Source organism: Elephas maximus, chromosome 5, assembly GCF_024166365.1.
Source record: "Elephas maximus indicus isolate mEleMax1 chromosome 5, mEleMax1 primary haplotype, whole genome shotgun sequence".
In the NCBI taxonomy this organism is placed as follows: Eukaryota; Metazoa; Chordata; class Mammalia; order Proboscidea; family Elephantidae; genus Elephas; species Elephas maximus.
In genome coordinates this window covers 110,289,093-110,312,804 of record NC_064823.1, presented here as the reverse complement: position 1 = coordinate 110,312,804, position 23,712 = coordinate 110,289,093, and the positions used below count along the sequence as shown (strand labels likewise).

At 40.4% G+C, this 23,712-nt stretch overlaps 1 protein-coding gene across 1 annotated transcript in view; it reads right to left on the bottom strand.

Annotated features, from left to right (window-relative positions):
• FRYL (FRY like transcription coactivator) overlaps positions 1-11,185 on the bottom strand; it is a 344,107-nt gene extending 332,922 nt beyond the window's left edge. The window contains exon 1 of the mRNA XM_049886274.1: positions 11,159-11,185. The gene's annotated coding sequence lies outside the window, so the exon portion shown is untranslated. The remainder of the gene's footprint in view (positions 1-11,158) is intronic.
• Positions 11,186-23,712: the final 12,527 nt, after the last annotated feature.

Genomic DNA, 23,712 nt, shown 5'->3' with positions numbered 1-23,712 from the left:
TTAGTGAGCTGAAATGGACTGGTATTGACCATTTTGAATCAGACAATCATATGGTCTACTATGCCAGGAATGACAAATTGAAGAGGAGTGGTATCACATTCATAGTCAAAAAGAACATTTTAAGATTTATTCTGAAGTATGATGCTGTCAGTAATAGGATAACATCCATATGCCTACAAGGAAGACCAGCTAATACAACTATCATTCAGATTTATGCACCAACCAATAAAGATGAGGGAATTGAAGATTTTAATGAACTTTGCAGTCTGAAATTGATGAACATGCAATCAAGATCCATTCATAATTATTGGTAACTGGAATGCAAAAATTGGAAACGAAGGATCAGTAGTTGGAAATATGGCCTTGGTGATAGAAATGACGCCAGAGATCCCATGATAGAATTTTGCAAGACAACAACTTCTTCAATGCAAATACATTCTTTCAAAAACATAAGCAATGACTGTACACATGCACCCTGCTGGATGGAATACACAGCAATCAAATTGATTACATCTGTGGAAAGAGATGATGCAGAAGCTCAATATCATCAGTCAGAACCAGGCCAGAGGTCGCTGCGGAACAGACCATCAATTGCTCTTATGCAAGTTCAAGTTGAAGCTGAAGAAAATTAGAGCAAGTCCATGAGAACCCAATAAAACCATGAATATATCCCACCTGAATTTAGAGACCATTTCAAGAATAAATTTGATGCAATGAACACTAATGAACGAAGACCAATTACTCTCCGCGTAATGAGACAGTCTGCTCTCTCCCTCCACTCTCTCTTTTCATGTCCATTTCGCCAGCTTCTAACCCCCTCTACCCTCTCATCTCCCCTCCAGGTAGGAGATGCCAACCAAGTTTCAAGTGTCCACCTGATCCAAGTAGCTCACTCCTCACCAGCATCCCTCTCCAACCCATTGTCCAGTCCAATCCATGTCTGAAGAATTGGCTTTGGGAATGGTTCCTGTCCTGGGCCAACAGAAGGTCTGGGGGCCATGACCACCAGGGTCCTTCCAGTCTCAGGCAGACCATTAAGTCCGGTCTTTTTATGAGAATTTGGGGTCTGCATCCCACTGCTGTCCTGCTCCCTCAGGGGTTCTTTGTTGTGTTCCCTGTCAGGGCAGTCATTGGTTGTAGCCGGGCACCATCTAGTTCTTCTGATCTCAGGATGATGTCGTCTCTGGTTCATGTGGCCGTTTCCGTCTCTTGGGCTCATAATTACCTTGTGTCGTTGGTGTTCTTCATTCTCCTTTGATCCAGGTGGGTCGAGACTCATTGACGCATCTCAGATGGCCGCTTGCTAGCATTTAAGACCCCAGATGCTACTCTTCAAAGTGGGATGCAGAATGTTTTCTTAATAGATTTTATTATAAATGACTTAGATGTCCCCTGAGACCATGGTCCCCAAACCCCTGTCCCTGCTACGCTGGCCTTCGAAGCATTCAGTTTGTTCAGGAAACTTCTTTGCTTTTGGTTTAGTCCAGTTGTGTTGACCTCGCCTGTATTGTGTGTTGCCTTTCTCGTCACCTAAAGTAGTTCTTATCTACAATCTAATTAGTGAATACCCCTCTCCCACCCTCCCTCCCTCCCCCCTCTCATAACCACAAAAGAATGTTTTCTTCTCAGTTTAAACTATTTCTCAAGTTCTTATAATAGTGGCCTTATACAATATTTGTCCTTTTCTCAACATGATGTTTTAAAGAGTCATCCATGTTGTAACATGTATCAGGACTTCATTTCTCTTCATGGCTGACACACAGTGGAATACTACTCAGCCGTAAAGAAAAATGAAGTCCTGAACCCTGGTGGCATAGTGGTTAAGAGTTCAGCTGCTGAGCAAAAGATCAGCAGTTCAAATTCACCAGGTGCTCCTTGGAAACCCTCTGGAGTTGTTCTACGTTGTTCTATAGGGTGGCTATGAGTTTTTTTTTTTTTTTTTTAGTATTCCATTGCGTGTATATACCACATTTTTAAAAAATCCACTCATCAGTTGATGGACATTCAGATTGTTTCCATATTTTGCCTATGATAAATAATGGGACAAAGAGCGTTGGTGTATATCTGTCTGTGTTGCTGCTTTCATGTCTCTTGTGTATACACCTAGGAGTAGAATTGCTGGGTCATGTGGTAATACTATGTTTAACTTTTTGAGAAACCCCCAAACTCTTTTCAACAGTGGCTGAACCATTTTGCATTTCTACCAATAGTGGATAAGGATTCCAATTTTTCCACAACTTCACCAACATTTGTTATTTTCCATTTTTAAAATCTTATACATGCTTGTGGGAGTGAAGTGGTATCTCACTGTGGTTTTGATTTGGATCAAATAGCTAACGACTTTGAGCATTTTTTCATGTGTTTCTTGGCCATTCGAATATCCTCTCTGGTGAAAAGTCTGTTCACATCCTTTGCTCGTTTTTAGATTGGGTTGTTTCTCTTTTTACTGTTAAATTTTAGAAGATATGTATACATATGAAGGATATTAGACTCTTATTGGACATATGGTTCCTGTCTTAGTTATCTAGTGCTGCTATAACAGAAATACCACAAGTGGATGGCTTTAACAAAGAGAAATTTATTGTCCCACAGTTTAGGAGGCTAGAAGCCCAAACTTAGGGAGCCAGCTCCAGAGGAAGGCTTTCTTTCTCTGTTGGCACCGGGGGAAGGGCCTTGTCATCAGTCTTTCTCTCGTCTAGGAGCGTCTCGGTGCAGTGATCCTGGGTCCAAAGGATGAGCTCCACTCCCAGCTCTACTGCCCTGGTGGTAGGAGGTCCCTCTGTCTCTCTGCTTGCTTCTCTCTTCTATATCTCAAAAGAGAATTGATTCAAGAGACAACCTAATTCTGTAGATTGAGTCCTTTCTCATTAATATAACTGCCTCTAATCCTGCTTCTTTAACATCACAGAGGTTAGGATTTACAATATTAGGATAACCACCTCAGATCACAAATGGTGGACAACCACACAATACTGGGAATCATGGCCTAGCCAAGATGACACACATTTTTGGGAGACACAATTCAATCCATGACATTCCACTCTTTGGTACCCCAAAATTCATGTCCTTGCCACGAGTAAAACATATTCACCCCATCATATCACAGCAAAAGCCTTAAATCAACCCCAAGTCCAAATTCCAAAAATTCCTTTTCGTTGGTGAAATCTAGAATATAAGTTATCTGCTTCCAAAGTACCATGGTGGAACAGACACACACTAGACATTTCCATTACAAATGGGAGAAGTTGGAGGGAAATAAAGGATAACAGGCACCAAGCAAGTCAGCACAACACATTGCAATAGCTCTTATGGCTTGAAAATAATCCTCTGTTCTCTGAGACATTTAGGCAATGGCCCTGCCCTCTAGACTCCCGGTGTTGGCTATACTCTCTGGATTCTGGGCAGAGGTCCCTCGGCCTTGGGTTTCAGCTCTGCCTTCCAGGCCCACTGGAACAATAACTTTGCTTCCTTGAATGTGGATGGCTTCATTCTCCTAGTCCATCTGAGTGGCCACACTACCCCCTCAGCCCTGGCAGGACCTGTTCTTCTGCCCCTTGGGCATAGCAACCCTACCCTCTCAGCATTGGGCAGCAAATCTGGCCCCATCCCATTGCCACTCATGAAAGGCAGTCCCACACTCCAGAACTGAATTGGCAAAGATCTGACTCTTTGAAACCTAGTAGGCCCTAGCCCCACCTTTTGAGACCCACAAGTCCATGGCTCCACCCTTTGTGATCCCAGAGGTCTTGGTCCTACCCTTTGAGACTAAGGCAGCTCTGCTTCTTCTGTTCCTTGTCTCTTCAGCTTCTGCTTCCTGGTTCCTTGGTCTCTTGGCCCCTCGGGATAACCTGGCATCTGCCCTGCTCAGGCAAGTGTTCCAAAGCTCTTTGGCTCTACAGATAAGTGCCTGGAGGCACCCTACTTGGCCTCCATGGGTCGACAAGCCTTGCTCCACTGATAAGTGCCTAAAGGTACCCCACTCCACCAGGAAGCCTTCTGCTTGTGAAAAGGTGTTCAGCTCTCTTGCTCCATGAGTCGACTCCCAGTGCTGTTTCACACTGGTCTCCTGGTTCTGCTGCTGCCTTTTCTCTACTGCTGCTTCTCACTGTCCGTGCCATCTCCGATGTTCCAGCTCTCCTCACTTCCCTCTGAACCCTCACCAGAGTTGTCTGCTGTCCATAAATCCACCAACAGTCTTTTCAAGGCAATCTAGGCTTTTACTATTAGGCTCTTTAAACCTTTTCCCAAACTGTACTCATGCACAGTTTCAAAACCTCATGCACGTTTTAGATAACTGTTAGACCAGCACTCCACTCTTCCAATACCAAATTCTGTCTTAGTTATCTAGTGCTGCTATAACACAAATACCACAAGTGAATGGCTTTGACAAAGAGAAATTCCTTCTCTCACAGCTTAGGAGACTAGAAGTCTGAATTCAGGGTGCCAGCTCCAGAGGAAGGCTTTCTCTTTCTGTTGACTCTGGGAGAAGGTCTTTGTCATCAATCATCCCCTGGTCTAGGAGTGTCTCAGCACAAGAATCCTGGGTCCAAAGATTCACTGGACTCCTGGCTGTACTTTCTCGGTGGCAGGAGGTTCCCTCGTCTCTCTGCTCACTTTTTTCTTTTATATCTCAAAAGTGATTGACGCAAGATACAGCCTAATCCTGTAGATTGAGTCCTTCCTCATTAACATAACTGCCTTTAATCCTGCCTCATTAACATCATCGAGGTTAGGATTTACAACAATAGATTAGTCATATCAGATCACAAAATAGTGGACAACCACACAGTGCTGGGAATCATGGCTTAGCCAAGTTGACCCATATTTTAGGGGGACAGAATTCAACCCATGACAGTTCCCCAAAATTTTCTCCCAATCTGTAGGTTACCTTTTCACTTTTATAAACTCCTTTGATGAACAAAAAAATGTTATGGGGTGCCATTTATTTTGTTTTTTTTTTTTTTCATGCTTTTGTTATCATATTCAGCAATCCATCATTAAAAAGTAGGCCCTGCAACCATGCCCCTATATTTTCTTCTAAGAATGCTGATTTTTTTCCCCCTACATGTAAAACTTAGTGACATTGATTACATTCTTCAAGTTGTGCGACCACACTCCCCCTGCTTTTCTGAATTGTTACTCCTTCATTAACATAAACTCATTGTCCCCTAAGGTTCCTATCTAATCTTTCTACTTGCTGTTGTCAGTTTGATCCCAAATAGGTAGTTGTTAAAAGAGCATAATGCTCAATGCAGACCTTTTTTTTTACTAGTTAAGCTGAGCTATTGTTTGGTTTTAAGAAGACTTCAGGGGATATTTTTGGTTTAAGGTTTAAAGATTACCTCAGGGCAATAGTTTCAGGCATTCATCCACCCTCCATGGCTCCAGAAAGGCTGGAGTCCATGAGAATTTGAAATTGTCTCCCATGTTTTCCCTCTTTTGATCAGGAGAAGGCTGATAAAAAAAAAAGATTGTTTTTAGATAGATTTTATTTTTAGAGTAAAATATTTTTACAGAAAAATTGTGCATAAAGTACACAGAGATCCCATGTACCCCCTCACCACCATCACATTGTTTCATTAACATTTTGCATTAGTGTGATACCATTGTTACAATTGATGAGCCACTCTTGATATGCTATTATCAAGTAGAGTTCATAGTTTACATTGATGCAGCGGTAATGAAATTAAACCATGCATTGCATTGGGCAAATCTGCTACAAAACATCCAAGCCGTAGTGTTTTCAATTACCTCATATAAATGTGAAAGCTGGGCAATGAATAAGGAAGACGGAAGAAGAGTTGACTGCTTTGAATTATGGCGTTGGTGAAGAACATTGAATTTACCATGGACTGCCAAAAGAACAAACAAATCTGTCTTGAAAGAAGTACAGCCAGAATGCTCTTTATAAGCAAGGATGGCAAGATGTCTCATGTATTTTGAACATGTTATCAGGAGGGACCAGTCCCTGGAGAAGGACAACATGTTTGGTAGAGTGGAGGGTCAGTGGAAAAGAGGAATGTTTGTGTTGCATAGTCCTATGGGTTTTGACAAATGCATAGTGTCACGTATCCATCATTACATTAGCCTACAGAATAGAAAAGAAGAGTTCACAAATTTAAGTTCCTTGGTAATTTTGAAGGCAATGCTTTTGAAGGCCTGGAAGTGCCTGAAATTCTCTTCACTTGAACCCCATTTATAAACCACCAAGGCTGTTTGCAAACCTCCGTCCCCCACTGCATGAAGTCCTCTTGGCCTGCATGCCATGTGTGCACAGCAGTATGTATGTCTGGGTCAGATCCCATTTACAGCTGTTGGCATCTAGCACTTCGCAGATCTCCCACATCATCTCTTCAGGCTCTTTGAAGATGGTGATCTTCATTTTCCGTGTAAACTTCAGTGAGCATGGCTTGGCCTCTAGAGGTTTGAGCATCTTTACCACGTCTTTGTTTTCAGGTTCATTTGAGTCTCTCTTGGCACACATGAGGTAAAGATTTCTTCAAATTAAAACAAAACTCCCAACTTATCTGTTCAGGATTAGAGGAGGGGAATCTTGTGATAAAAAAACCCATTGCCGTAGAGTCGATTCCAACTCGTAGTGACCCTATAGGACAGAGTAGAACTACCCCATAGAGTTTCCAAGGAGAACCTGGTGGATTCCAACTGCCGGGCAGCCATAGTACTTAACCACTATGCCACCAGGGTTTGCTCAAAGGGCCACACTAGGCCCCCTTCTGGAGTCCCTTCTGTGTGCATATGGTAAACATACTCAACTGTGAGCCAAAAGGTTGGTGGCTCCAGTCTACCCCGAGGCACTTTGGAAGACAGTCCAGGTGGTCTATTTCTGAAAAACCAGCCATTCAAAACCTTATGGAGCACAGTTCTACTCTGACAAATATGGGGTCACCATGAGTTGGAATAGCCTAGATGAAATCTTTTTTTTTAGGGTTCCTCTACTGCCTGTATTTCCTGTTTCCCTGTGAAGGTAAGTTTGTGTGGCTTACTATAATTCCACGTGGTGTTAGTAGGAGTATATAATGTTATAGCCAAACAAGCTGTACGTTCTCTGCCTTGTTTTCAGTATCTGGGTCAACAGATTGATTTTAAGCTGAGCCCACCATTGCCTGCATATTAATGTGAGATTAGCCTCTGGATGTTGTTGATAGATGTTGATGGTTAAGAGAATAGGATCATCTTTATACGTGAGGTTTATGAAGAAGGCCGGCTGGGAGAGGGGAGTTATGTTCTGTGTGCTAAAATTATGTTGGCAGAGTAAGCCAAATATAGAGTTAGATTGATCACATTGTGCATTGTTGTGGCTAACACCATAGGTGAATTTGGGCTGGTGGGAGATTATATGTTCCTTCTTGTTGGGATTGGGGTGCATTGGTGACTGAGTTTCTTGCTGATTGTCAATAGCAAATGGCACTGGTGTGTTTCCACAGGCTTTCCAGGTATTCTGGGTGCTAGTTCAGCCATTCATCAAATTAGATCCTGAACTGTGGGTAACTCAACATGGGTCCTTTCAAGCAGGCCTAGGTATTTTAAAAATAGACATCAATTGAATTATACATTTGATCCTTTTCTGTCCCTGGTTATTGTTTTCAGTGGGGAACCATCTGCTGTATCATCTCTGTTCTAGGAGAAATTTTTCTAGTGCAGCAGTTTATATAACGTTAATAGCCTCAGAAGTGGCCCCTTGGAGGTAGCAGTACGGCCACACCAACAAATTTTGCCCAACTTGACTTTGCTACCAGACTTTTCATGATGGGCTCTATTTACTATATGGTGAAGTACCTAAATTTTTAAGGATTCTCCAGAAGCGTAACACTGGCCATCAACTTCCAACATATATTTCCCTTTCCATTTTAATATATGTTGTTTTTGTAGGCCCAGCAAATATTGTAATAGCTATAAGCAAGCAGTTCTAAATTTGAGATGGAATCTCCCACTGAAAGACTGGTTGGATAACTTCATGGGATTAAAAGTGCCCACACATAAAACATGCATAACACACATAGGAAAATAATGCATGAGAGGGTTGCATGGCTTGCAAAAAAACATATAACGCACATGTTATTTGCTTAAAAATATGGTATACATGCAGCCAGGGTTGGGAACCTAGTCTAGGCACATACCACAACAGAAAAGCAAGAACCAATATTATATTAGAAGCCAAAAGGAAGACAGCTTCATGTTGGGAGTGTTTAACAGTACCAAATGCTGCAGAGATATAAAAATAAGACGTGAAATGTATCCATTTAATTTATCATCTGAGAGGCATTAGTTACCTTCGGAGAAGAGATTCATAGGAGAAGTGAAGGTAGAAATGTAGTGGAAGGAATGAAGGGGAAGTTAGACACTGGAGATATGCAAACTAGGCTTTTTTATTTCTCCCAGAAATACAGATAATCATCTATTTTACAGAGAACTCAGATATTAAGCTGTGGAATTGACTTGAAGGCAACTAATAACAACAACTACATGAAAGGGATTGTGTTTTTTTTTTTTTTTTAATTTTTATCGTGCTTCAAGTGAAAGTTTACAAATCAAGTCAGTCTCTCATACAAAAATTTATATACACCTTGCTATATACTCCTAATTGCTCTCCCCTAATGAGACAGCCCAGTCTCTCCCTCCACTCTCTCTTTTCATGTCCATTTTGCCAGCTTCTGACCCCCTCTGCCCTCTCATCTCCCCTCCAGATAGGAGATGCCACCATAATCTCAAGTGTGTACTTGATCCAAGAAGCTCATTCTTCACCAGCATCTTTTTCTATTCCATTGTCCAGTCCAATCCCTGTCTGAAGAGTTGGCTTTGGGAATGGTTCCTGTCTCGGGCTAACAGAAGGACTGGGGGCCAAGAACACTGGGGACCTTCTAGTCTCAGTCAGATCATTAAGTCTTGTCTTTGTACAAGAATTTGAGGTCTGCATCCCACTGCTCCCCTGCTCCTTCAGGGGTTCTCTGTTGTGTTCCCTGTCAGGGCAGTCATCAGTTGTAGCCAGGCACCATCTAGTTCTTCTGGTCTCAGGCTGATGTAGTCTCTGATTTATGTGGCCCTTTCTGTCTCTTGGACTCATAATTACCTTGTGTCCTTGGCGTTCTTCATTCTCCTTTGATCCAGGTGGGTTGAGACCAATTGATGCATCTTAGATGGCCACTTGCTAGTGTTTAAGACCCCAGACACCACTCTCCAAAGTGGGAGATTGTGTTGGTTTTAATGTATGTCTCCAAATCCTCTGATACTCCTCTCCTGAAGTGGTGGAGTTTCATTCTCTTTCCCTTGAATGTGGCCTAGATTTAGTGACTCCCTTCTAACAAATATGAGATGGAGGAAGGGACAGTATGTAACTTCTGATGCTATGTCATAAAAGGCATTGCAGCTTCCTCCTCTCTCCTTCTTGGATCACTCACTCTGCAGAAGCCAGCTTCCTGGCCATGAGGACACTCAAGTAACCCTAAGGCAAAGAACTGAGGCCTCCTGCCAACAGCTATGTGAATAACGTTGTGGAAGTGGATCCTCCAGCCCCAATCAAGTCTTTGATTGTAGCCCCAGCCTACATCTTGACTGCAACCTCAGGAGACACCCTGCAACCTCATCAGAACCACACAGTTAAGCCATTCCCAAATTTCTGACCTACAAAAACCTTGAGATAATAAATGCGTGTTGTCTTAGGCTACTAAGTTTTGGAGTAATTTCTTACACAACATGGATATGTAATAAAGGGACTATCCAGATAGTAAACAATTTGCAGCTTTGTATGAATAATACTGTAACTTATTTTAGATATATTTGAAAGGAGACATACCATATAAGATTTATCAGAAACCTCCCTTATATCTTTTTTTCAAATCTGCATATATCCAAATTGGTTTAGTTTACAGCTACTTAGAAGAAATTAACAAAATTTGAATTTAAGTAGTGAGCAATTTTATTTCATTTTTTTATTATGTGGGTATGTGGATATATACATTTATATGCTGGCTTTATAAATTAATGATCTCTTTATAAAAGACATTCTTCGCAATGTTATCCATAATTTGTTATGATCCACACAGTCAAATGCCTCTGCATAGTCAATAAAACACAGGTAAACATCCTTCTGATATTCTCTGCTTTCAGCCAGGATCCAGGTGACATCAGCAATGATATCCCTGGCTCCACGTCCTCTTCTGAAACCGGCCTGAATTTCTGGCAGGTCCCCATCAATATACTGCTGCAGCCATTTTTGAATGATCTTCAGCAAAATTTTGCTTGCATATGATATTAATGATATTGTTCTATAATTTCTGCATTCGGTTGGATCACCTTTCTTGGGAATAGGCATAAATATGGTTCTCTTCCAGTCAGTTGTGAAGAACATTGCAAAGAATGGGAATTCCAGAACACTTGATTGGGCTCATGAGGAACCTTTACATAGATCAAGAGGCAGTTGTTCGGACAGAACAAGGAGATACTGATTGGTATAAAATCAGGAAAGGTGTGTGTCAGGGTTGTATTCTTTCACCATACCTATTCAATCTGTATGCTGAGCAAATAATACGAGAAACCGGACTATATGAAGAAGAATGGGGCATCAGGGTTGGAGGAAGAGTCATTAACAACCTGTGTTATACAGATGACACAACCTTGCTTGCTGAAAGTGAAGAGGACTTGAAGCACTTACTAATGAAGATCAGACCACAGCCTTCACTATGGATTACACGTCAACATAAAGAAAACAAAAATCCTCACAACTGGACCAATGAGCAACATCATGATAAATGGAGAAAAGATTGAAGTTGTCAAGGATTTCATTTGACCTGGATCCACAATCAACAGCCATGGAAGCAGCAGTCAAGAAATCAAAAGATGCATTGCATTGGGTAAATCTGCTGCAAAGGACCTCTTTAAAGTTTTGAAGAGCAAAGATGTCACCTTGAAGACTAAGGTGCACCGGACCCAAGCCATGGTATCTTCAATCGGATCATATGCATGTGAAAGCTGGACAATGAATAAGGAAGACTGAAGAAGAATGGACGCCTTTGAATTGTAGTATTGGCGAAGAATATTGAGTATACCATGGACTGCCAAAAGAACGAACAAATCTGTCCTAGAAGAAGTACAACCAGAATGCTCCTTAGAAGCAAGGATGGCAAGGCTGCATCTTACATACTTTGGACATGTTGTCAGGAGGGATCAGTCCCTGGAGAAGGACATCACATGCTTGGCAAAGTACAGGGTTGGCAGAAAAGAGGAAGACCCTCAAAGAGGTGGATTGACACAGTGGCTGCAACAGTGAGCTCAAGCATAACAACGATTGTAAGGATGGCTCAGAACAGGGCCGTATTTAGTTCTGTTGTGCATAGGGTTGCTGTGAGTCGGAACCAACCGGACAGCACCTAATAACAACAAAAACAAAAGACATATCCTCTTTCTTTCTTCTGAAATTAAAACCATCCTAATTTTATTCATTCATAGTTTCATGTCTGGCTTTAGCATTTTTTGATTTAAAATTGGGGAAACATTTTAAAGAAAATAATAAATTTTTTTTATTGCTTTCATTAAAACATTTTCTTTGTGCACTTAGGGAATGGACTTTCTATTTGGTTGGTCTTCATCCTTTCCATAAAGTTACTTTCATGGTTTTCTTTCTTTATCTTTTTTCTACTCAGGAAGATTCTACTTTTAATTTTTTTTTTTTTTTTTTGCAAGGTAAGTTTAAACTTTCAAATTGTGGCTTTGTTTATTTATCTTTTAATTAGACCACCGAGGTCCCACAGAATTAGATTGATTTGTTTAATTACACTCTTTGGTCAGCGCAGTATGATCACTGCCTCCCTCCCTCCTCCTTTTCCTTCTTCTTCCTTTTGTTGTTGCTGCTGTTGTTCTTCCTCTTATTTAAATAAATTAATTTTAATTACTTTTAATGCCCCATCCTCACTCCCAGATTCTTCTCTGCACAAGCCCCAAAGATTCTGCTTGAACTGGTTTGTGGTGGGGCCAGGGACTTGTTACTCTTTACCAGGTTGTTCTAAAATGTAACCAAGGTTGAGAACCAATGGTAGATCTTTGCTATCCAAAGTGTGATCCCAAGATCAGCAACATTCGTGTCACCTGTGAGTTTGTTACACATGCAGAATCTCAGTTCCCACCTTAGACCCACACAATAAGAATCCGCATTTTTAAATACCAAGGTGATTTGTAAGCACTTTAAAATTTTTGAAGCACTGACTTTAGAGCAAGGGCTAGATTCAATTCCTGGCTCTATAACTATTAGCTATGTGACCTTAAGTAAGTTAATCAACCTCCCCGTGCCTCAAATTCCTCATCTGTAAACTGGGGATAACAATAATACCTACTCGCAAAGCGTTCAACACTCAGCTACTAGCCAAAAGTTTGGCGGTTCAAACACATCCAGAGGCACATCAGAAGACGGGCCTGGTAATCTGCTTCTGAAAGGTCACAGCCTTGAAAATTCTATGGATCAGTTCTACTCAGTGCACATTGGGGCCACCATGAGTCTGAATTGACTCAACAGCAACTAATTACCACCACCACCATTTATAGGATCGTGAGGATCTAATACCACTGTGCAGTAAAGTGTTTATTCAAAACAATGCTGGACTCATAGTAAGTACACAGCAAATATTATTATTTGTTACCTTTCTTGCGTCTTCTCTTAAATATACTCCTTGGTCTCCTCTTCTATCCATTACTTTAATCACTGGATTTGCAGTTGCCGCTTGGTAGCCCAAGAAGAGTTAACTGGGGTCTTTTAAAAATATATAGATTCCTCAGTCTCATCTCCAAAGATTCTTATTCCGTAGGTTAGGGAGGGTCTCCAGAGAATCTGTATTTTTAAAATAGAAGGTGATTTGATGCTCTAAGTCCTTAGACTGGGAAACATTGCTTTAAACTCTGATGTTTCCCAGGGTTCATTCTACTCCTCCACTGCTGTGACATCAGCTCCACATATGGCCTGATGACTCCCTCTCAGATATTTTTATAAGCTTGAGACCAATATATTAACTGTCCACTACAACTCTCCACTTGGGCATGCCCAAAATTCAGCATATATTGTCTCCACCCTCTGACAACTTTTTCCTCCTCCACTATTCTCCATGTCAGTTGGTGATTTCACCTCTTAATGCTGTTATCAAAGCCAGAAACCTGGGAGTCATTTTTGTTCTCTTCCTCTCTAGCAGCCTTATTCGGTTGATAATCATATCCTTTAAAAAATTATTGTGGTAATATATGTATCAAAATGTTTGCCATTTTAGCCATTTTAAAGTGTCCAATTCTTAATTCAGTGACATTAATGACCATGTTGTGCTACGATTATCACTATGCATTGTCCAAAGTTTTTCATCACTCCAAACAGAAACTCAGCACCCCCTCAGCAGTAACTCCCCATTTCCCTCTTCTCCCAGCCTCTGGTAACATTTAATAGACTTTTATCTCTATGCAGTTACCTATTCTAGATATTTTATTTATTAGACATTTTATTTCTTAGAAATTTTGTTTATCCATTCATCTTTTGATGGACACTTAGGTTGTTTCCACTTTTGGCTATTACGAATAATGCTGTAGTAAACATTGGTGTACAAGAATCTATTTGAGTCCCTGTTTTAAAGTCTTTTGGGTATATACCTAAGAGTGGAATTGTTGGATCATGCGGTAGTTCTATGTTTAACTTTTTGAGGAACCGCCAATGAGCAGAGGTTGGGGATGGGAGAGAAGAAAATGAAAGGTTTAAATTTTAAACAGGATGATGTAGAAATGCTTATTGAGAAGATGACATTTCATCCAAGATCTGAAGTAGATGAGAGTGAATCATAAAGATATATGAGGGCACTCAGACATCTCACACTGAGGAAGAAATATTTTCTTAGCTTTTAAGGTGGATGACTGTTTGGCATGTTTGAGAAAATGTGAGAACAGTATGATTGGAGTATAATTGGTGGAGGAAACAGTAGTAGAAGTCCAGAGGGGAGACGGAGAAAGAGCACGGGGCCTTGTACACCATTGTAAAGACTTTGGATTTTATTGGACTGAGAAGGGAAGCCATTGGAGGGTTCTGAGCAAAGGCCTGAAGATCTGACTTGGGTTTTAACAAGATCACTTTTGCAGCCATGTTAAGAGTAAACTGAAGTGAGGCAGAAAGACTAGTTAGGGGATTATTGTAATAACTGCACTAAGAGATGATGACTTGGACCAAGATGGCATTGGTGGACATACTGAGAAAGGATCAGATTATGGATATGCTTTGAAGATAGACTTAGTAGGATTTACCAAAAGATTATATGGAGTGTGTGAGAGAAAGAGAAGAGTCAAGGATACCTCCAAGGATTTAATATAATAAACTGGAAACCTAGATAAACTGAGATGAAGAAGATTGTGGGAAGAAATTAATTTTTCTCTGTTTTGAGGTTGGAGATCAAGAATTTGGTTTTGGGTATGTAAAGTTTGAAAAGCCGATTAGATATTCAAGTAGGCAGATATGACCCTAGAGTTCCGGAGAGAGGTCTGGACTGGAAAACTAAACTTGAGAGTTAGCAGAGTATAGATGGTATTTAAAGCCAAAAGAATGGACAAAATTACAAAGGAGTGACTGCAGAGAAGATGCCCGAGGACTGAGTCAGTGGCACCCCAAAGTTTAAAAGTCAGAGAGACGAAGATGAACCAGCAATAAAGACTGAGAAATAGTGGGGATGAAAAGAAAAGGGGGATATTTTGGTCAAGTAAAAGAAGGATTGAGAACTGAACAATAGATAAATAACATAAAGATCATGGAAACAATTACAAAGGCATTTGCAGTGGATAAACTCATTGTCATGGAGTCAATTCCAACTCACAGTGACCCTATAGGACAGAGTAGAACTGTCCCTCAGGATTTCCAAGGCTGTAAATCTTTATGGGAGCACACTGCCACATCTTCACCCGCAGAACAGCTGGTAGATTCGAACTATCGAACTTTCAGTTAGCAGCTGAGGGCTTAACCACTTCATGGCTCCTTTTGCAGTGGATAGTTAAGGGTAAAAGGCATGCTTGAAGTGGGTCGCAGAGAGACTGGGAGAAGAGGAATTGGAGACAGGAAGTATAGACAGTTCTTTCAAGGAGTTTTGCAATGGAAGAGAACATAAATGGAGATGTGAGGTCAAGAAGTTTTGGGGTTGTTAAAGGCGCAAGAATTATAGTTTGTTTTATAAGCTGATGACGGTAAAATGATGGGACAATGAATGATGTGGGAGAGAGCTGGTAGAACTTCGGGAAGGATGTCCTTGAGTAAGTGAAAGGAGGTAAGATCTGCTTCACAGGTGGAGGGCTGGCCTTGCATAGGAGGAAAGACAGATGCAGTAAGCAGACAGATGTTGGGGTAAAACATCTAGAGTTTCAGCAAAACAGTCACCTGGATGTGGCTTCTGATTGCTTCTATTAAAGACCATTTCAAAGACTACCATAATTTTTTTTCCTATTATACATTGACTTTTCATTTGTTAAACGTTTTTAAAAGAGCCTAGTATGCATGATACTGTTGACATAAGTATAAAATGTCCCTGCATTTCTAAGAATCATTATAGTGGGTGAACCAAGTAAACAAATCATTGCAGCATGATAAGCGTTATCTTGAAAACATATACAGGGTGCTGCAGGAGCTGATACTGAGAAAAACATTGAACAGAATCTTGGCATGTAGCCAAAAATAATTTACTATGGGTTAGTATTCTGGGTCAGTAATCTTTTTAAATCTTATGTTTTACGATCATAAACGTGAAAATCCTCATTTCCCTCAAACACAGTTAACTAAATACTGTATTTGTCTTTTTGTTAATTTGAGAGTGATATAGAGAAACTGACTTGAAGCTTTTAATACTTTAGATTTCTAGCCTACAAACTTCTAACATCCCTATAGCAGACATCAAACTTGGTTCCGTACTAGAAAGTACTCAGTTATTGAGTTAAGGTTTTAAGAACATTTTTCTCACATGATATTTTTTTTAAGAGAAACTCATTAAGGATTATTTAAACATTTACACACTTAGCTTAAACATTTGGTGGGAGATGTTAAAATATATATATTTTTAAACTTTCAGAGGGCACATTTTTAAGATGCGTTCTCTTTAGAAGTTATTACAAAATAACTTTTTCGCTTTGTGGTTCTAATCTCATAAGAAAAAAAATTTTTTTTGGAACAGAGATTGACATTTAGGACCCAGCTGAAAAACTCCAAAATTGGCTACATGCAGCTGCACCCTGGTTCCCCTAATTCACTCTAACAGCTTGTAGTGGGTTCTATAAGTGACATTAGAAAAAGTACAGCAGATGTGCAAGATGGCTCCTGAAATCTAAAGTGGGGCAGATGGTTCTCTGGTTGATTGACAGCATGGGGAGTGCTGCAGCAACCGTTACCTCCTGGGGAGGGTTTTTTTTTTTTCCTCCTGCTTCTGTTTGAAAATGAAACTGTCACACAAGAAAGAAAAGCAAGAGATGGCTATTCAGAGTGTCTTTCTTTCCTAATATTCACTGTAGTGAAAAGATTCTCAGCAAAAATGCCACCTGCAATGTGGGTTAAGTTCTTTTTCTCTAACCTTTGACAAAGTGTTGACTGCCTAGTTATAACAAAACACGTTCATTTTTGAACATAATACTCAGGATACTGGAGTCAGAGATGAAATGAATGAAATAACAAGGAATTAGTGTAGTTGGGGTTTATCATCCACCAAACAGTATTCTTTCAAACTAGAATAGTTCATCATTGGAAGCCCTATTGTTGTTGTTAGGTTCTATTGAATGGAATCCAGCTCATAGTGATTCCAGTGGTTAAGAACTCGGCTGCTAATCAGAAGGTTGGCAGTTTGAATCCACCAGCCGCTCCTTGGAAACCCTATGGGGCAGTTCTATTCTGTCTATCAGGCTGCTCTAAGTTGAAACCAACTCCGCGGCAATGGGTTTGGGTTTTTTTTTTTCCAATCTTTGTGGGAGCAGACCTGGTCTTTCTCCCATGGAGCGGCTGGTGGGTTTGAACCACTGATGTTTCAGTTAGCAGCTGAGCGCTTAACCATTGTACCACCAGGACTCCTTGGAAGCTGTATATACTCTTAAAAATAAACTTCTTTATTTTACATTTTAATTTGAAAGCCAGATAAACTACTTGTTATTAACCAGGAATGGTGCTTACCTCTCTCTCTTTTTTTTTTTTTCCTTCCAAATTCCTTCTCTACTTTAAAAGCTTCAAGGAGAAAAGCAAAAAGTAACTCATATTTATTGAATGAAAACTAAGCACTGAACTCTGTGCTAGGTGCTTTCTTATATGATTTGAGATCTCAGCAATTTTAATCAAATCTTCTTAGGTTCATTTAAATGCAGGAGCATAGGCCCCATAATTTTATTGATGCTTCTCTTCATCTTTTCTGCTGTAAAAGGGAAACCAAGCAAAGCGTACCACCCCAGGAAAATATATCCAAGCATAAGTTCAGAGGCATGCTAGAATTCCAGGGTTTCTGGAGTCACCTTAAACTAGCTCTGGAAGACATTCACAGAGTGGCCAATGCAAAATTTCACTGTAGAAGAAACTGAGGAATGGCAGTTTGGTTTGGGGGAGAGGTGGTCTTAAAATTTCATTTGTATAAAACTATGTTGGGAAGGAACTCCAGCTGCTAACCGAAAGGTCAACGGTTCAAACCCAAGAGCTGCTCCATGGGAGAAAAATGTGGCACTCTGCTTATGTAAAGAGTACAGCCTTGGAAACCCTATGGAGCAGTTCTGCTCTGTCGTATGGGGTCGCTATAGTTGCTATGAGTCATAATGGACTCGACGGCAAGGGATATTTTTTTTGGATGTTTATTTGGGGTGACTTGCCAAATCTGCCAGTGAATTCACATCCCCAAGGAAGTCTGCTTTTTGGAAAATCTTCAAGAAGTACTGCACTTGATAAAAGTCTGAAAACTATAGTGGACCTTTATACATGAATAAATTTAGACTTTACTTCTAAGACTTGTAAACTAAACTGGGTTCTGACAAAGTGGGCAGAAGTCTCCCAGTTGTTTTGCTGTTACTGTTCTTAGTGTTATTGAGTAGCCCTGACTCACTGTTACCTCATGCATAATGGAACAAAAGGCTGCCTGAGAGTTTGCTGATCTGACTATTATGATCTGTCAAGTTTTCATTGGCTGATTTTTGGAATTAGATCCTTTCTTCTTAGTCCATCTTAGTCTGGAAGCTCTGCTGAAGCCTGTTCAGCATCATAGCAATATACAAGCCTACACTGACAGAGGGGTGGTAGCTGCACATGAGGTGTATTGGGCAGAATCAAATCTGGGTCTCCTACATGGAAGGTAAGAATTCTACCACTGACCCACCAGTGCCTTGGGACATTTATATAGGGCTTGGTTTAAAAAAAAAAAAAATATGTATGTGTGTGTGTCTATACATATACATATAAAAAAAATACAGATAAATATTATAGTACAAAACTGTGAAAAAAAATACAAAATTAAAAGGAAGATAATAAATATTGACTTTATTGAATAAATGTTGAATTGTATAAAACTTCCAAATAATATATTTTCAAACTTGAGCTTACTTTTGAAAACATAATTTTTAAATATTTAAGTTTGAAACGGCTATACACATGTCTTGGTCAAGACTTTTTAATGATGATCTCTTTGAATTCTTAGTAGTTCTAAACAATGAGAAATTTTGACTGTAACAACCATTCAATGTTTACAATTGAAATATTAAAGAACTCAGTTCTTTTCCTACCTTTCATTAGGAAATGTAACATAAAATCGTCCTGTGATAATATAAGTGAATTTTAAATCCAAATGAACTTATTTATTTCAACTATGTCAAAATAATGGTGAGCGCTAATAAAAAAATTTTCTAACTTGTAGAACACGCATGCATTGTTAGAACAGTCTCCCTAAAGCTGGCCTAAAAAAAAGGTACATCAGCTACAAAAAGTCAGACATGTCAAATTAATGTGAAGACTAAGATTTGGGGCTGCTTTTTGGGGCTCCTCTCTGGAGCTGCACCAGGCAAGAGCCCTCGTCCTTCTCCTTGTGCCCCTGTACTACCAGCGACACCTTGGGATGCCTGCCATACTCCCTGGATGACTAGAACAGGAACCTCTCCAGCAGCCCCACTGGCTCATTGGTCACCATGGGTAGCAGTATGTCCTTCAGGTGAACCTTTGGAGATTTAGAGTAGAGAAGAAAAAAGCTGAATGTTTTCCATTATTTTCATAACCTGTGGAGTCCAAAGGCACACCATTAGACTTTGTTCCCTTCTAGTTACCCTTAAAGGATCCCAAACGAGGTTGCTCAGACTGCAGGCAACAGCCTGTGGCCTCTGCCAACAGCCCACCCCAAAGGCTGAGTGGATCAATTGCTTGTGGCTATAGAATTCACGGAATACTAGTTGGAAGAAGTCTACTTGATGCTATATTTTCAACCCTTATCTTTACTGGCTCTTTCACATTGTCAATTACTGTCAAATCTCTGTGGCATTAAAAAACAAAAACAAAGCTTACCTACAATCTAGTCCTTATTTTCCCCTCAAGCTACCACCCTATATCTTGTTTTCTCTGAACAGCTGAACTTCTGGAAAGAGTAATCTCCATTGTCTCTATACTATTCCTAATCACTCTTAACCCCTTGTGATCTAAGTTCTAATGAAACTACTTTTACAAAAGTCATAACTTCCTTATTTCTATGTTTAATGACTAGTTCTCAGTCCCTATCAGCATTTGACATGATTGGCCATTCCTTCCTTTTTGGAACATTCTCTTTCCTAGACTTCTCTGACATTAGATTTTGAACAATAAGTATTTGTTGGACATCTACAATGTTCCTGGTACTCTTCTAGTACTGGATAGTCTATGATGACATAGTAAACATATCTCTGTCTTCATGGAGTATTGATGAAAAAAAAATGCTGAATATAATTGTGATTATGGAAGTTCAAGAGTTCATATGAAGACAAAGTTTTTCTTGACACTGAAATCAAGGAAGAATTTATTACATGGGTTTCCATTTATATGAATTAACAGTATCCTAAACAATTCCTTCATTGATAAGTTTTAAAAAGCAATGCCTAAAAAAGCAGACTTTCTTACACTGATATTTTATTAGATCTTAATTCAGTGGAGATGTTTCTAAGAGTTTTGATTTAATTTAATCCAGGTAGATTGATTTCTGGTGATCTTACAGTTCAAAATTAGAGTACCAAGGATCTGAAAATGAGTGTGTGTTAGTTACCTAGTGCTGCTATAACAGAAATACCACAAGTGGATGGCTTTAACCAAGAGAAGTTTATTTCCTCATAGTAAAGTAGGCTAGAAGTCCAAATTCAGGCTCTCAGCTTCAGGGGAAGGCTTTCTCTCTCTGTCAGCCTTCTCATCAATCTTTCCCTGGACTAGGAGCTTCTCTACACAGGGACCCTGGGTCCAAAGGACACGCTCTGCTCCTGGCACTGCTTTCTTGGTGGTATGAGGCCCCCCTGTCTCTCTCCTTGCTTTTTTCTTTTATATCTCAAGAGATTGCCTCAAGACACAATCCAATCTTGTAGATTGGGCCCTGCCTCACTAACACAACTGCTGCACATTAACATCACAGAGGCAGGATTTACAACATGCAGGAAAATCACACAATACCAGAAATCATGGCCAGCCAAACTGATATACACATTTTTTGGGGGGGACATAATTCAATCCATGACAGAGTATTAGTATATCCTATCTCTCTCAAATATGAAACAACTTCCAGTAAGACCTTGTATCTTAAACAATTTGTGTTTGAATTCTCTGATTGTTGAATGGCTCAAAATACTAAAGGACTCAATAAACCTCTAAACACTAATACGGGGGAAAGCAAAGATGGCAGTTTACCTTGAATGTGTGAGAGTTCTATTTGTCCCCACAGAAAGAGCACCATGCCCTTTCATCAACTGAAACCAAATTTATTTACTGACTTGATTGCTGGGGAATCAGTGAGCAATGAAAAACATCTTTGTTGTCAGGTGCCATCAAATAGGTTCTGGTTCATAATGACCCTACGTACGACAGAATGAAACACTGCCTGGTCCTGCACCATCCTCACAATCGTTGGTACGTTTGAGCCCATTGTTGCAGCCACTGTGTCAATCCATGTCAGTGAGGGTCTTTGCCTTTTTTGTTGACCCTCCACTTTACCAAGCATGATGTCCTTCTCCAGGACATGTCCTGCTGGTGACATGTCCAAAGTAAATGAGACAAAATCTTGTCATCCTCATTTCCAAGGAGCACTTTGGCTGTACTTCTTCCAAGACAGACTTGCTTGTTCTTCTGGCAGCTCGTGGTATTTTCAATATTCTTCACCAACCCCGTAATTCAAAGGCATCAATTTTTCATAAATTTTTTTCAAAAACTTTTTGCTTTAGCATAAAGCTCACCTGGAATGTCTTCTGACTTTATTTTTGTTTCCTGTCTTTTAAAAATGTATTCAATAAACTCATTTAACAAATATTTATTGATTTCCTACTATCTGCCAGACACTTTGATGCCAGGCAGACATGGCTCCTACTCTCATGTATCTTTTATTTTAGTGAGTGGAGAGAGAGAAAACAAACAAATAATAGTTTCAGATCATGTTAAGTCCTATGAAAACAATAAACAAGGTACAGAGAGAGTGAATGGGGTGTTAATTGGGTGGCTAGGGAACGCCTCCCTGATATGGTGACATTACGCTGCAGCCTCAAACAAGAAGTCATGTGAACATCTGGAGGAATAGTGTTCTAGAAGACGGAACAGCAATTGCAAAAGCCCTGGGCCCAGAATGAGCTTGAAGAGTAATTAGTATTATTGATCATTTTAGGAACATATTTGGGAGCATAAAGACTTATAAGTCTCTGTCCTAAAGGAGTTCTTTAGTAGGAACAGACATAAGCAAAAACAAAGAAACAAACAAACAATAATCACAATATAGAACAGAACTACATTGCTGTGACAGGAGTATGTGCAAGGTAAAGCAGTGCTAAGGAGGAGGAGTGGTTAGTTTTCCTCCTGGATCAGGAAAGGCTTCAGAGAGGAGATGATGTAAAAGCAGGATTTTGAAATACCAGTGGAATTGACAAATAGAGGAGGGGGGTGCTGATTCAGGTACAGAGAACTGTGAGTGCAAAGGCCTATAGGCTGTGTTTCATATTAAACCAAAACTAAACCCATTGCTGCCAAGTAGATTCCAACTTATTATGACCCTATAGGACAGGGTAGAACTGCCCCATAGTGTTTCCAAGGAGCGCCTGGTGGATTCGAACTGCCAACCTTTTGGTTAGCAGCTGTAGCTCTTAACCACTGTGTCACCAGGGTTTCCATGTTTCATATTAGTGAACACTAAAGTAGAAGAAAAGGCTGAAGAGGCATAGAGGCTAAGCCATAAAGGACCTTAAACTTTGTGTATAATGGGAAAAATCAAAAGGCACTAAGGAAGAAACCACATGGTAGGACTTGTGTTTTAGATAGATCACTGTAGGATGTGCTGTGGAGTTGATTCAATTCATGGTGACCCTATGACAGATTAGAACTGCCCCATAGGGCTTGCAGGGTGAAATCCTTATAGGAGCAGATGGCCAGGTCTTTTCTTCTGGGGAGTGGGTGTGTTCAAACTGCTGACCTTTTGGTTAGCAGCCAAGTGCTTAACCATAGTGCCAACAGAACTCCTGACTCATAACAGGCATTCAGTATTTGTGGAACAAATAAATGAATGGTGATTGACTGGGTGTGGGAGTATGATGGCTGATAAAGAGAAGTCAAGAGCCTCACACCGAATGTACACTCTCTCGTTAATAAAGAGAGCCACTGAATGCTTAAAAACATTTTTAGATGTTGCATTTTGATCCTAACAACCCTATAAAGTAGGCATTGTTTCCATTTTTCAGCTGAGAAAAACTTTAAGTTCAGAGAGCTAATGTACCATTGTCCAAAGGTTCTAGAGCTAAGCTGTCTCAACTATGGTCAAATAGGGTCTAACGGATAAGCAAGCATACTTGCTTAATAATTACTTTATAAAAATTAGTATATGGAGCACTGGTGGTGCAGTGGTTAACAGCTGCGACTGCTAACCAAAAAGGCTGGCCATTTCTAATCCACCAGCTGCTCCTTGGAAACCGTGTTGAGGCAATTCTACTCTGTCCTATAGGGTGACTGTGAGTCGGAATGGACTCCATGGCAATAGGTTTGGTTTCGGAGCCCTGGTGGTGCAGTGGTTAAGAGCCACAACTGCTAACCAAAACTTTGGCAGTTCAAATCCACCAGCCGCTCCTTGTAATCCCTGTGGGGCAGTTCTACTCTGTCCTTTAGCGTCGCTATGAATTGGAATCGACTTCACGACAATGGGTTTGTTTTTGGTTTTCTATAGGGTTTCTGGGTTAAAAGAATGATATGTATTAATTATGTAAAGCCTAAAAATAGAGAAAGCCAATAAAAGTTGGTAACTTTCAACAAAGGATAAAGGTGAGCTCCAGAACCTCCGCGACAGCTGATCACTGCAATGTCCGTAAGGTGCGTTAACACCCTGAAGCAACTCTTCCCCCTCGATTCAGTGAGGAGGTAGGGCGGAGTTCCCGGCCCGCGGCGGCACCTGCGCAGCCGCAATGCAGCTGGGGAGCGCCCTGGCCTAGGACGGGAAGGAGGAAGGGCGAGTAGGGGGCAGAGCCGACAGGCGCAGGCGCGAGCCAAGGTTCCGAGGCAGT